This window comes from Physeter macrocephalus, chromosome 18 (assembly GCF_002837175.3).
Source record: "Physeter macrocephalus isolate SW-GA chromosome 18, ASM283717v5, whole genome shotgun sequence".
Classification (NCBI taxonomy): domain Eukaryota; kingdom Metazoa; phylum Chordata; class Mammalia; order Artiodactyla; family Physeteridae; genus Physeter; species Physeter macrocephalus.
The window spans coordinates 76,312,438-76,324,224 of record NC_041231.1 but is presented as its reverse complement, the minus strand read 5'-3'; the positions used below and the strand labels follow the sequence as shown (position 1 = coordinate 76,324,224).

Genomic DNA, 11,787 nt, shown 5'->3' with positions numbered 1-11,787 from the left:
GCGGCGGAGGGCAGGAAGGGGAGCAGGGCCGGGAAAGGGGGCTGGCGGGCGCTATATCTGGGAGTAAGTTTCCAGGATCAGGAGAGCCTGCACGCTTTCTCGCTAGTAAGTTTCTGGCCGGGGAGGGCGCGTGGGGAGGAGGAGGGGTGCATGTATATAGAAGGGGGGAGGGGGGAGCAGATTTCCTGCGGGGAGGCTGAATGCATATGGAGAGTAGATTTCCTGAAGGGAGGGTGGAGGCGTAGACGGACCGAGTAAGTTTCTTGCTGGGGTGGTGGCGGAGGTGGTGGGTTGGTGCTCTGGAAACCCGGAGCTTCCTACCCTGGGTTGGGGAGCACGCTGTTGTGGGGGGAGCGTGAAGGGCCAGGTTCCCTGCTGGGGAGAGGGGCTTGCATCTGGGGAGTATGTTTCCTGGCGGAGCGATATTTGTTTACAGGCTGAGGGCAGTACTGTAAGTGAGTAGCGCTTCGAGAAGGCGGCTCTGACATAAATTAATATTGAAATTACTCCATCAGCTCTGCTCGCCCCCCCATCTCACCCCCCAAGCGAAGACTGGTCTTCTTGTCGGATTGCCCATGCACTTGTTGCAGAAACAGCCAAGGTAGGCAAGAAGCTTATTAAGTTTCATTTTTTAAAAATTAGTTGGGGGATGCTCCGTGAGAAGACGGGGGAGGGGAAGAGAAAAGTAGGGGGACGGATTAGGAGAAGTCTCCCCCCACTTCTTTACTTTCAGTATGTTAGCAGGGCCTTCTCTGCTTCCCTTCTTCCCTCTTCCCTCTGCGCTGCAGAGCATCCCAGCAAAGGGGGGGAGGGGTGAGGTGGGCGCTATAATCGGCAGACCCGGCTTAAAGGGGGGGGCTTGCAACTGAAGATTGTGTTGTTATAAAGCCTTCATTATTCCAGCCAAGAAACCGCAGGACCCTAGGGATGTGCCTTTTGGGGTTTTTGACATGATGCATATGTGTATGTATACGCTCCTGAGGGCTCTTCCAGGGCTGGGTACTACCCAGAAGTTAAAGTGGCCACCCAGATGGGAAAAATGTGTAGGGGAGTAAACCTGCCCCTTGACTCCCCAACTTCAGTTCGGGAGACTGTGAAGTTACTGCCGGTGGTCTAAAGAAGAAGATGTTAAAAAAACAGCATAAAACCACCCATTCACTGGCAGAGGCCGAGAGCACCTGGCGGGCAGCCTCTGGCCAGCACTGGGCTGGAGCATGTGCGCCTGCCATCCTTAGGTTAAAAGAAAATGACTTCTGGTTTCTCCGTGTGCCTTCGACTGGCCCGTTAGAGCCAGCTTTGTGGAAACTCTTCCCCACACTAGACGCGGCTTTGGCAAGTGAACGTGTTGAAGCGGGTTGCTAACAGCATGGCCCCGGCTGTCTTGTGAAGTGCATGGAAGTGATGTTTAAGAATGACGGATCCAGGGATGGCTGGAGCTCTTTTAAAAAAATGCCGGCTGTTTGCACTTTTTTGCAGGCCATGGAGCAGAGCTTTAAGAAAGGAGTTTTAAGTTGTCCCAATTGGTACCAACCTTCTGCAACATAGACTGTCTCAAGAAAGCAGTCTGGTAATGGAAAATGTGGTTTTGGTGCCCGCTGGAAGGATAACAACCAGGAGTATTCAGCCCTTAACTAGTTAACCAGCCCTCTTTGCTTCTCTATGCCTCTTTTCCTGGTCCTCAGCCTACTGGTTTCTGCATATGAGTTGTAGGTCTTGGCTGTCAGGTACCTTCATTAGGCTGGGAGCTTTATTTATTTCCTTCTTTTTTTTTTTCTTTAATTGAAGTATAATTGACCTAACAGCATTGTGTTAGTTTCAGTTGCATAACATAGTGATTTGATATTTTTATACATTATGAAATGATCACCACCATAAGTATGCTAGGAGTTTTAACTTGGCCAGGATAATTTTAGCACCAGGGATTCAAACCCAGACAAGTTTAGTAGAGTCAGGGAGTGAACACTAGGCATTGTGGTTAACTAAAGTTAGTTAAGCTTTCTGCAGTGCTATAGACAGGCTCAATACTAGCAGGGGAAAAAATAGGTTTTAAAAGAGATGATCTCTTTACATGTTACTGATGGACAGTGGGTTTTGTTTTTTTTTTCTTTCCTTTCTGTCATCAGATTTCCACATTGAGAATTTGATTTTTGGCAGCTTGAGAGTTCAGTTAGTTGGGAATTCAATATTATTGCCACTCGTCAAATGTTCCTAACTAGGCATTCGTTAAACAAATTAGCTATTATTTTTCCCCTGCTGAAAATCTGCTTCTGGTTGATATATATGCTGGGAAGGTAAACAGAATCTTTATGTGTGTTTATCCCAAGGTAGGGGAATTATTTACATGTCTACCCTCCAAGCCAAGAGTGGTCATTCAGTTTTGTTTTTTTTAAAAAATTTATGAGATTTATTTTATTGTCTTTCTTTGGCCATTAATCAAGTCACAGTAGCTTTTTTTTCCCTCTTCTGCTGAGAATGTTCCGTGGTAATAAAGGTTTGAAGGCCCATGAATCATAATTCATTCTTTTAAAAATATTGTCAGGATTTGATTTATAGGAATTGATACCAGGAGTGACACACCTCTTTGGGCTCCGCCCTTTTAGGCATGTCCATTTTCGCCAAAGAATTGTTTAAGAAGCCAGCTTAACATGTCAAAAAAGAGCATTTCCCTTCTGCTTTATGGGCACTGAGAAGATTAGTTTTGCAGGTTCCATAGTAAGCATGGGTCTTTTCACAGCTTGGTAAGCAGGCTTCCACATAGCAGGCATGTGGTAATATCACATAGCATTTATGTGAGCTTGCTGTGAAAACACTTGTTCTATGAACTGTGTGGAAAGCACTCAGTTTTGCCTCCGTTAACCCACTTGGGCCTGTGGTTTTTGTCGAGGTGGGAGCTTTCACTGTAAGAGAGGGGACAGACTAGTGTTCTTTGCTGCTTATATAATAAAATGTGTGGTCACAGAAACAAGCTTACTTAAAATTCTTTTTCTCCTGCTCTGATGGGTGAATTGGTCATAATAATTGAAAGCATCAGAGGTTTTTTTTGGGAAAGTCTGAGGATTCTCTGTAAAGTTGATTAATCAGAACATGTTAAAATTGTGTTCAGCAGTTGGCTCGGTTTACAGTATTTGTAAAATGACGAAGAACTTTTAAGGTGGTTTTATTCTCAATGCAGGAGCACAGCATCACTGGAAGAAAAAGTGGGGAGGGTATCAGTGTCTAGCCATTTCTGGACTTCAGAGTTTTTATCTTAAAAACACATGGTTTGATCCGTGAGTTCCATTCATGTCTGAAATTCTGTGACTCAGTCTTGTGAAGAAAAGTCTCAAGAGATCTCCACAGCCTGTCTCTTCCTGGGCCAACGGCCAAATTGCCTCATGGACTTGGGTGAGTTGATTAACTTCTCTTTTTGTCTTCTCATGGAGAGAGTGGATTTACACCTTGGCATTCCAAAAAGGACTCTTGAGTGGCCTGGTAATCTTGACCGTCAAATGCAAGAAAATGCTTATGAAAGTCTGCCACCGTCTTGGAAAAAAAAAAGTGCATGGTTGGGTCCCAATTATATGTGCTAATAGAGAGTGGGGCATATAATCCCAGGCACCAAAAATAATTTCAGTTCATCTTGGAAGTTTTCCCCTCCAGCCAGCTGGTTCACCTGCCTAATTATGCCTGGTCAAGTCTAAGGTTAATTGAGCTGTTAATCCCAGGCAGCAGGGGGAGGTAGTCTTGGGAGGAGTGGGAGATCAGAAAGCCTAGTGTGGCTTTACCCACTTTCTGTGGAGAATTCACATGTGGGTAATTGGGATATGATTGTATATTTGTGATAAGGTTCAAAGTAATGATATTGTATTACTGTCACTTCTGGGATATCATATATTTCACCACGGGCACTTTTGGAGGAAAAGCTCTTGATGTTTTTATTGACTTTGAGCATTGACATGAGAAGTAAGGATCCAGACAAGTGGCTCAGACCCCAGGCAGTAGAGATTGGTGCCGATTGCTCTAAAAGCAGTTGACTTCAGCTTGTTTTATTTCTGACTTCATAAAACTGTGTGATTTAGGGAGGAGAATCAGCGGGAATCTTGTGGATTAATAATATTTCTGAATTTTCATGTTGGAGGGGAACCAATGAAATAAAAGGGAAACTAAAACATAGTTGATTTCCTTTGTGGGGAGAGGGAGACAAGAGCAGCTGGAGTCCAGATATTGGCATGTTTTTCAGCAAGGATACTGTGGCATCTTAAGGAATAACAGAGTCCTGGTAACATGAGTTTGATCCCATGGCTCTCTTCTGCATTACAGAAAATACACACCAAAAAGTTTCTGTGGTATTTTCTAAAGATGTTTAAGTTCTCAAGGCAGCTGCTTGTAGGGTCTTCTGGTTAATTGGGGTTTACTGAAGAAACATGATTTTTACTTTTTCTTCATGAAAGACAACAAGCTGGGGATGAGTGGAGTATACTGAGCTATTGGGCTGTTGGTTTAGCAACATTAAAAACATACTTTTTTGACAGAGAGGAAGGGGAAAAAGAACTTGTGTACCTAAATGGTCACCAAGGGCTTGTAGGAGGTTAACAGTTACTTTCGCGCTGTGACTGGATCTGATTTATTCATGCGTACGTATTGGCAGCTTCTTATTGAGCACCTACTGTTTGCTAAGCACTGTGTTACCGCTCTGGGTATACACTGATAATTAAAAGACATAATCATCTTCCTCTACCCATCCCCCACTCCACCGCCTAGCCTATAGTCCAGAGGGGAGGCAGACATGTAAAGAAATATATCTTGCAAAATGTGGTAAATGCTCAGATGAAACCACAGGGAGCAGTTACTTAGTTAAAGTAGCCTAGAAAAGCCTCTCTGAGGATTGGGGGTGAGGGGAAGACAGAGAGCATCAGGCAGAGAGAGGAGGGCCTGTGTGGAAGGACTTTGGCCTTGTGGGGGGGGGTACTAAAAAGAGGCACAGGTGGACAAGGAGGCAGGGGGAGAGGGCAGCATGAGATGATCATGCAGGACTCGGGGCCTTGGAAAGGTTTGGGTTTCATTTGAAGGGTAGTGGGAAGCCACTGGAAGTTTGCAGTGGGAAGTGACACCCCCTAACTCGTGTTTAAAGGGGGTGGCATTGGTGGAGAGGGCAGGTGTGGAATTGGGGAGTGCAATAAAAAGGCATTTGGAGCAGGCCAGGTGGGGAGGTGACAGGAGGTGAATGCAGGGGAGCAGGTTGGGTGTGAGATGCTTATTAGAGGTAGAATGGGCAGGGCTTGCTGATGGATTTGGTGGAGGTTGGGGAGGAGGAATCTAATAACTGAGGTTTCTGACTGAGCAGTTGGGTAGATATGGGTGGTGCTCTTTGCTGAGATGGGGGCGAGGGAGAGTCTCGGGAAGCAGAATCAAGCAATTTCAGTTTGGACACTGCTAAGTTTGAGATGCCTGTTAGACTCAAGGTGGAGATGTTAAGCTTGCAGTCTGATATAATGTCCAGCGCTAGAGGTATGGCCAGGCAAGAGATAAAAATGTGGGAACCATCAACTAAGGGGTGGTATTTAAATCCAGGAGACTGGATGAGGTGCTCTAAGGAGTCTGTTGAGAGAAGAAAAGGCTGTGTGTGTGTATGTGTGTGTGTGTGTGTGTGTGTGTGTGTGTGTTGCGTCGGGGTGAGTGTTAAATGTTTCATGAGTTTAAGGTCAGAAAAGTCCACTGGATTTGGCAAAATGGTAGCTATCAACTTTGCAAAGAACAGTTTGAGTGGAGCAATGGATTGGGTGAGAGCAAGGTCGGAGGGGTTGGGAGGGGAATAGGAGGTGAAGAACTGGGAGTAGCATGTGTAGACAACTTTGGGGCAAAATTTGACTGTGAAAGGGAGGCAGAGAAATGGAGGGGGAGCTGGAAGCACATGTGTGTAGAGGGAAGGGTTTTGGAGGCAATGCTGCTGGTCTGTGTGTGTGTGATGATGGGAAAGACTAGTGGAGAGGGAGGGATTGTTCAAGAGCAATGGGTTGGGTCAGCTGAGCCAAAGCCATTGAGAAAGTCTGTGGGAAGATCCGGCCTTGGCCGGGGGCAGGAACACTTCCTTCATGATGACTGGAGGGAAGATCCAAGGAGAGTAAAGGTGAGGGAAGGGGTGGGGAGCGGTGCTGGGGCACAGGTGCTCTGTCTCTCCAGGTTGAGGCCGCGCTAGCCTTGAGCAGGGGTTTGGGCTCAGGCTTTGACACCAGCCAGAGACGACAAGGGTTAAGACTGCATCAGAAAATTGTACTGCATTTTTCTGAACATTTGACTGCATTACTGAGCAGTACAAAGGAAAGACCGGATTCTTTCGCTTGGGGAAAAGAGTCTTCAGTTAAAGTAATTTGGGCCTTACAATTAGATTTATTTGAAAACTATGATTGGGAGAAGACATCTGTGATTTGCAGCCCTGTTCAAAAGTTGGTGGGCACTGTGTTGTACGTTTTGAGCAGGGAAAAAAAAAAAAGGCGAAAGGGCTGCTTCTACTTCAGGCGGCCTTTCACAAAAATAGGCCATAGACTGCCCTGCTTGCCCCGGTGGCCCCAATGATGGGGCCTGTATGGCAGGTGAGTGGGTGAGCAGAGAGTCGGAAGACCTGGGTTGGGGTCCAGCCCCGTCGTATGGCTCTGGACAAGTCAGCCTCCGAGTCTGTCTCCGCATCTGTAAAAAGAGGGTGATAGCATCTGTCGCCTCTTCTCTGAGAGTTGTGAGGACTGAATCAGATAATGTACGCAAAGTGCGATGTAAACTGTAAGAGGCATGGCACACAGGCGGCAGCGAGGTGCAGTGATCTTCAGCCGGATCTCCTTTTAGATGTGAAACCTGACAACCCGTGAAAAACTGCCATCAGTTCCCTAAAGCTTCTGCTAAAAACCCCTTTCACCGTGTCCACTCTCTCTTGTTCCCTCCTTGTAGCCCCTTTCTGTTTGGGGTTTTCAAGTCCTCTGTGATTTCTTTCAGTGAAACTGGTCTTACTGCTGGAAGGCTGGCATCAGAAAAGCTGGCTGTGAAATGCCAGTCTGTATAGGTTCACACTCTGATTCCATATGTAGAATTTGCGACCTGCCCACTCAAAGGTCCAAATGAACTTGGTTTGTGAACTTGATGCAGGGGAACCTTGAACCCAACCCAAGAATCCCAACTGTGGCCCAGTGGTCTTAGCAGTAATTCATTTGCCTTCCAAGTTTGTTTTGCAAATGAGAACTGTTCTATAAAGCTGAGTCTACCTTACAGTCCTTAGCCCTTAGTCTTACTGTGTATGCTGGAAAGTCATTTCTAGTTTTAAAAAGCAACCAATACTTTTTACTAATTGGACTTTTGGCCTCTCTCTAAGAGGGTGATGCTTTATTTATTAAAATTAATTTTTACTATGAAAAAAACGTTAAACACACGCAAAAGCAGACAGACTAGTATAATGAACTCCGTCGTGCCCATCACCTAGATTCAGCAGTTAGTGAGATTTTGCACACCTGTGGATAAGAGGACTTCTTCCTGTATTTGTAAAATAAACACAAGTTTTCAGTTTTGAGAGATCAGTGGAACCGATATCAATTTGGTCTCATAGGGAAAATAATCAACGAAAAATCAGAGAGCAAGAGAGGAAACGGGTGATGTCATTGTAATAGCCAGTGTTTACATAGCATGTTATGGGTCCAAAGCCTCTTTGGCATGTCTTATTTTAACTGTCTTGCAACAACCATAGGAGGTAGATATTTTCATTTTACAGCTGAGGAAAGTGAGGCTCAAGAAGTAGAATTGAAAAAATATAAGTAAGTGATTAACCCAGAGTCACATGTCCAGCCAGCATTCAGAGCCCTAGTTTAATGCCAGAATTTGAACGGTCTCCAAATTTTGTGCACTCTCAGATAATGCTATATGGTATTCAGTAAGAGATGTGGTACAGAATATATGCAAAGGATCATGGAGACCAAGAAGATCATCTGGGAATTTGGGGCTTAGAACTCAACGACCTTAGCTGGAAATACTCAGATGATTTAAGCATGTTTTGGGCATTACATTTGTCAAAAAATTGTCTGGCTCGTGCTGGAGCACACAGCTTTAAGGATGCTTCATAATGAAAGCCCAAACTTGACTTTAACAGATCTAGTGGCTATTCTTCATTAGCCTCCTACTCTCAGCCCTGTCCCCTCTGTGGAGCCCCTCCGTGGTCATTTCTAGAGATTGTGGCCTTTAGTCTGCAGGCTCTGGCTTTGAACACATGGGACCTAGAGCAGGTTGCCACCTGAGTGAGGCTTCCTGAGGGCCCCCTAGGGTTCTTTTTCGTTACAGAGGCTATAACAGAGGCTGCTCTGCTACCCTCTCCTCATCTTTGGGAAACCGCCTCCAACCCAGCTTCTTTGGAAGATTTTTTAAAAAAGAAAAAGAAAAAAGAATGGAGTCGATGCCCAAGGAGTTGGTTTTTTTTTTTTAATCTTTTTTTTTAACATCTTTATTGGACTATAATTGCTTTACAATGGTGTGTTAGTTTCTGCTGTATAACAAAGTGATCAGCTATACCTATACATATATCCCCATATCCAAGGCGTTTTAATAGGAGTGTCATTTGAGTTCCCTCTGTGGTCATCACAATGGAAGGTAACAAACTCTCTTAAAATTCAGCTGAAGGCTATCCGTAATGAGCTGATTCTCAAGTGCTGGGATTTGTTCACTTCTCTGTTTTAATTGGGTGAACACACGTGAGCTGAGGGGTTTTCAAGGGGAGCCGGGGTAGGTAAGGACATTCAGCGGCCTCTTTCCTTTTGAAGAGTCTGAGCTTCTTTAGAGACCAGCATGGAATTCCAGCAATTTCACTGTGCACATACTCATTCCTTAAGTCTTTCTTGAGGGCTCTGTGTGCCTGGTCATGGGCCAGACCGGGGGCGGGGGTGGTGGTGTGTGGGGGGGAGGGGGGGCGGCGGCTAGAGGGGGGATGCCCTTGGGCTCCTGCAGCCCTTGGCTCACAGGGCTGTTGTCATCCTGACTACTGGGCGTGTCCTTGACTCTTTCTAGACTGCCCTGGGAGGGCAGAACTGGGTCATCACTCAGTTTTGCACCCCCATCACCTAGTACAGAGCCTGGCGCTAGTTAGTACAGTATAAATGCTTACAGCTCCTTTGTTGCTTTGGTTTTGCCTCTCTGGTTCTCTCCCCATCGGTTCTCGTTGGAGGGAGAAATCTGGGCCTCTCTGCCACCAGGGTCAGCTCTTGCAGCCGCTGAAGGAGACCAGACTGGAGAAATGTTTCCTTCCCCCTTGCCTTTCTGGCCTGGCAGCCTTTAGCTGGGGTGGTTTAACTCAGATGCAAATGTGGCCCCATCCCCCATCTCTTTTAATAAGTGACATTTTGTTGAATCACTTATTCAAGGCCTTATCTATATTTCTGTCTGTGCTGGCTTAGTCAAAATAGGAAAGAGTGAATATTAGATTCCTTCGCCCATCCCCTCCTCCCTCCCCTTTAAGCAACTCTACGTAAGATTCCTGATAGGGGAGGGGTGATGTGTCCTTGAAGTAGTAAAAGCTGCCTGCAGAAAAAATGTGGAGGGCTTTGACTTGTAGCGAATGCTGTTTTTCAGCAGCTGTGATTTTTCCATTTTTCTTTTTCTTTCTGTTTTGATTAGTGGAACTCATTGTGCTCCGGGGTTGGGATTGCGTTGGGGGAGGGTGCAGAGGGAACAACATTTACTGGGAGAGCTCAAGTTGGGGAGGAGGAAGGAGAGAAGGGATTTATTGAAAATATATGTCTACTTCTGCTGTGATAAAGCAGCAGGCATGTAAAAATGCAACCGGGAAATCATTATTGTGGTAATGTAGGCAGAGCTCTGCTTTCTCATTAACGGAGCTTAGCCCACGTGGAGGAGGGGGCTGCCTGGCTGCTTTGAGGGTCGGGGTATTCAATAATAGCAGAGACTCAGGGGATTGTCCCCATCCCCCAGTGCTCACCCCCTCCAGCTGCCTTCTCCTTTCTTTCTCCAGTCAGTTTGTAACCTTTTAAAAGCCGCTTGTTGGATTTCATGGTCTCCTTCCTCACCCCTGCCACCCCAAAATGCCGTGAGAACTGTTTAATTTTTAAAGTTAGATGGAATTAAAATAAATTTTCCCTTGGGGACTCGAGGAGATTTTTGGCAACACATTGTGAGTCAGAGATTGGATTATACCCCTTGCATCCCAGGGAGCATCACGAAGAGCTGATTTAGGGGCTCAGGAATTTGCATATGCCGTGGGGTATCGAAGTGAGGGTTCCACATCGCTTTAGGAGCAGTAGCTACTGCTTATAGACAGCTTACTGTGTGGCTGGCCTCCTGCAGATGTGTCAGGCATTTCATCTGCACAACAATTGTAAGAGGCAGATGTGATGCCTACTTTACACTTGAGGAAAACGAGGCTTTGAGCATTTCAGCAACGTGGTTAAGGACATTCAGGGGCTACGTTGCCCAGCTGGTCTCCAGACCTAGGACTGACTCCAAAGACTGGCTCCTGATCACTAGGCTATGCTGCCTTTAAAAATTGGCTAGTCACCTTTCTTGTATAGGTCTCTAGATTCTAGGAACTTGGGGATAATAGAGCCACCCCAAGGCCTGCCAATGACAGTTAAGGGTAGAGTACTCAGGACAGTCATGAGAACCTTTTCCGAGCTCCTAGACAGAGCCGTCATTCTAAGGAAGGTCAAGTTTAGGGGCTCACATCTTTGGTAGAAGAGGTGAATGCCCTCCCCCGCATCCCTGCCAGGCTATGGTCCCTTTGCTGACAACTCACTTGTTCGTTAGGCATTTACTGACTGCCTCCCATGTGCTGGGATTTTACAAGTGGCTAGAAGTACTAGGACAAATAAGAGAAGTTGCTCAGAGTCTAGTGGAGGACTGTTACGAGGACACATATGTAAGATACACAGTGATGCCTGCCTAGAAAAAGACAAAACTTCAGAAATAGTAAGTAGGAGGGAAGTCTTCAGAGGTGGTACTTGGGTGGATTGTGTGGGTCCAGCGGGGGGCTTACAGGTAGACAAGGGAGAGGAAACAGCTGATGGCCTGGTGAGTATAGGAAACCACATACAGTCTGGCCTTACTGCAGCAGCACTTCAACTTCAGGGCTTACCTGTCTAGTTTCATTTTGCATCGCCCTCGGTTGAATGCTCTAGAATGGTGCTGTCCAGCATGGTAGCCATTAGCTATTCATGGCGAGTTAAATTTAAATTAATTTAAAAATAAATAAAATTAAAAATTCAGTTCCCCAGTTGCAGTAGCCATGTGTCAAGTGCCCAATAGCCACACACTGCTAGTGGCTGCCATATTGGAGAGCATAAATGTAGAACATTTCCATTAGTGCAGAAGTTCTGTCAGATAGCACTGCTCACAAACTTTGCTCTGAGGTGTTTTTCAGCATGGAATGTTCCTTCCATTGCCCCTCACCTGGCTCACTCCCACTTCCTCCAGAGGCCTTCCCTAAGCAACCCGGCTGGGCTTCCATCCCACCCACTGTCCATCTCGACTGCAATGCTCCCTTTCTGTGTCTGTCTCCTCAGCATGACTTTCAGCTTCTTTTTTTTTTTTTTAACATCTTTATTGGAGTATAATTGCTTTACAATGGTGTGTTAGTTTCTGCTTTATAACAAAGTGAATCAGTTATACATATACATACATTCCCATATCTCTTCCCTCTTGCATCTCCCTCCCTCCCTATCCCACCCCTCAAGGTGGTCACAAACCACTGAGCTGATCTCCCTGTGCTATGCAGCTGCTTCCCACTAGCTATCCACCCTACGTTTGGTAGTGTATATATGTCCATGCCAC

The 11,787-nt window shown here is 45.9% G+C and overlaps 1 protein-coding gene across 1 annotated transcript in view; it reads left to right on the top strand.

Annotated features, from left to right (window-relative positions):
• Positions 1 to 11,787, top strand: part of TRERF1 (transcriptional regulating factor 1) — a 309,743-nt gene that overhangs the window by 100,739 nt on the left and 197,217 nt on the right. Inside the window, exon 5 of the mRNA XM_028479519.2 lies at positions 516 to 601. The gene's annotated coding sequence lies outside the window, so the exon portion shown is untranslated. The remainder of the gene's footprint in view (positions 1 to 515; positions 602 to 11,787) is intronic.